The 3,293-nt window shown below is 41.5% G+C and overlaps 1 pseudogene; it reads left to right on the top strand.

The window, feature by feature from the left end:
• LOC105538372 overlaps positions 1-1,040 on the top strand; it is a 3,067-nt pseudogene extending 2,027 nt beyond the window's left edge.
• The last annotated feature ends 2,253 nt before the right edge of the window (positions 1,041-3,293 follow it).

The raw sequence follows: 3,293 nt of genomic DNA, 5'->3' as shown, positions 1-3,293 counted from the left end.
AAAAAAAAAAAAAAAAAGAGGCTCAAGAAGCTTTTCTCACCCTGCACAAGCATGGCTGCTTATTTTGGGACCTGGTTAGGATCCAAGGCAAAGATTTGCTCACTCCAGTATCTGCCATCCTCATTGGCAATCCAGGCTGCACCTACAAGTACCTGAACACTAGGTTCTTTATAGTACTATGGCCAGTGAAAGGGTCTAATATAAAATACACTGAGGGTCGGGTGCAGTAACTCATGCCCTGTAATCTCAGCACTTTGGGAAGCCGAGGTGGGCAGGTCACTTGAGGCCAGGAGTTCCAGACCAGCCTGGCCAACATGGTGAAACCCTGTCTCCACTAAAAAAAAAAAAAAAATACAAAAATTAGAAATTAGCATGATGGCATGCACCTGCAGTCCCAGCTACTCGGGAGGCTGATGCAGGAGGATCGCTTGAACCCAGGAGGCAGAGGCTGCAGTGAGCCAAGATCGTGCCACTGCACTCCAGCCTGGGCAACAAAGTGAGACTCTGTCTCAAAAAATAAAATAAAATACACCGAGGCTGAAATAGCTGCTGCTTGTCAGACCTCCCTCAGGGTCAATGACTACCTGCAGATAGAAATAATCTAGGCTTTGGAAGGACTTGCTGCCAAAGAGAAGGCTAATGAGGATGCTGTGCCAGTGTGTTTGGCTGCAGATTTCCCCAGTGGTGGCGTGGGGTCATCCTGTGATGGACAAGATGAAGTGGACATAAAGAGCAGAGCAGCATACGACGTAACTTTGCTGAATTGATGGATCCTCTGAAAATCCCACACCTGAAAGAGAAACCTTATTCTGGCATGCGGAAAATGGCAGTGAGCTGGCATCATGCTGAAAATCTGGTGGGCAGGCCCCGAAGAGAAAAGTGAGGACGACTCTCATCTTGAAGGCGGAGATCCTGATACTTGGCATGTTGGTGTTAAGATCTCATGGGATGTAGAGACACCTGGTTTGGCAACACCCCAAGGAGATTGCTACTTCATGCTTGGTAATCTTTGGAGAACCAAAATTATATTGCTGCTCTAGTGTCTACACTTAGATTATTGGGTATATATTTTGAATATGTCTTATGAACTAAACTTTTGGAGCATTTTATATTAATAGTGAAACTTCTTTATGAGAACATGTAACTAGGTTTTTCATTTTTGAGATACTGCTAAATTTTAAAAAGTTGCTTTTCTTTTTATTCTAAGTAGTTGTGGAGTTCCTCAAATATGCTACACGATTTTCAGAATTCTTCATGAAAGCTATTAAAGCATCCAAGTCAACTTATTAGTATAACTTGAAAAAATGCTTCCCTGTCTATATACGTTTTTAGTAGTGAGAGAGTTTTGTCTAGTTTTGAATTTAGTTTCTTCTCAAGAACAGCTGACCTGACAACGGGGCCTGTCTCTCAACTTGTCATTTAGTTCTTTGAGAAGCAGTATCTCAGCTGTGGTTAGGCTAACTTAAGCTGTAGAGTTTGTGGGGCTTTGTTTTTTTCTTCTTGCTGTAAGTTTTTATTTTGTTTTTGGACTTTCTACTTGTTTTCCAGTATGCAATGTGCAAATAGTATCCTTTTTTACTCAAAGTTTCTCAGGGTTTATTCTTTACTTAGCTCTAGTTCCTGATTCTTTGGGGTTTACTTCACTCCTATCTACCTGGAGAAATCTACTCATATGTTAGTTCTGGAGCCCGGAAGAACCAGGGCTGATGCCCAGTATTTATAGTAAGAGTTAATTCCCAATTTGGTATTTGTAGAGAGTCCACTGTGTTCCAGGTACTGTGTAAGGTTCCAGGGGAGATATCAGAGGTGGGTAAATATTGGTCCTTGCCTTTGGGGAATTCAGAGTACTGAATAGCTCTTTAGGCCATTCTCTCATTAAGCATTTTCCAAATTTTAGCTCACTGCACATCAGCTTCAAGGTTTTGGTCAAATCCACGTACTACTTGTATAATTATTTACATACTATTTCTGCCTAGATAAAATAACTTTTTTATCTTAGAAAAAACTGAATGGCTTAAAGTAACAAGTAAGACAGCTGGACACGTCTCTGCATGTCTCCCCTGGGGTCACTCATGCAGCTACAGTCATCTCAGATGGTCTTACACGGCTGGTGCAGGCTGTCGGTCAACCTTGCCCTCCACATGGTCTCTCATCCTCCAGGACACTAACTTAGGCTTCTGCACATGGTGGGAGCAGCGTTCCAGGTGATGAGATCAGCAGCTGGGAGACCTGGTGAGGACTAGACTCAGATGTCCCATAGCATTAGTTCTGCTGCCTTCTGTATTCACAAGTCACAGTGCCAACCATGATTCAACATATGAGGAAGTGGAATTCACATCTTATTAGAACAGTGGCAAAGTCACATGGCAAGGGGTATGGATTCAGGAAGGGAAGGAGTTATTGTGTCATCTTTTTGGTCAACTTACTATATCTGGAAAATACTAACACAAAGTGGGTATAGGAATATTAGTATCAAAGTTGAAGTCAAGGTGAAAAGAAACTAAGAGGAAATATTTCTAAGAGGTAAAAGAAACACTACCACAAGAAGATAAAATACTCGTGAGCATGTTTTCATCTAATGACATACATTCAGAATATGTAAAGCAAAAGCTGTTAAAGAATAAGGAGAGGCTAGGCACAGTGGCTCGCAACTGTGATCCCAGCACTTTGTGATTACGGGGAGGATTGCTTGAGCCCAGGAGTCCGAGACCAGCCTGGACAACACGGTGAAACCCCATCTCTACCAAAAAAAAAAAATACAAAAAGTAGCCAGGTGTGGTGATGTGAGCCTGTAGTCCCAGCTACAGTGAGGACAGGCAGGAGGATCACATGAGCCCAGAGAGGTTGAGGCTAAGATCGCACCACTGCACTCCAGCCTAGGCACAGAGTGACACCCAGTCTCAAAAAAAAAAGGAGAAATTAACCCAAAAAAATCACAGCGTTACACTTTAACATATCTCTCTTGGAAACTAAAATATTAAGCACTTTAAAAAATAAAGATCAAGACTATTTGAGTAAATAAAGATCAGTAAATTTGAGTAAATAAAAAATAAAGATCAACACAATAGCTTGACCTAATAGAAATACTCAGAACTACATTCTAAGCAGAGTATACACATTCACAAAAATTGACCATAAGCTAAGCTGCAAAGGAAATCTTAATACATCTCCCCAACCAAAAATAATACAACACAGACCATCTTCTCTTACCACAATGCAATACAATTAGAAATGAAAAACAAAAGCCAGGCATGGTGGCTCATGCCTGTAACCCCAGCACTTTGTGGGAGGCC

This window comes from Mandrillus leucophaeus, unplaced genomic scaffold (assembly GCF_000951045.1).
Source record: "Mandrillus leucophaeus isolate KB7577 unplaced genomic scaffold, Mleu.le_1.0 Scaffold190, whole genome shotgun sequence".
NCBI lineage: Eukaryota > Metazoa > Chordata > Mammalia > Primates > Cercopithecidae > Mandrillus > Mandrillus leucophaeus.
The sequence above is the reverse complement of the archived record's forward strand: the minus strand, read 5'-3'. Positions and strand labels throughout refer to the sequence as shown.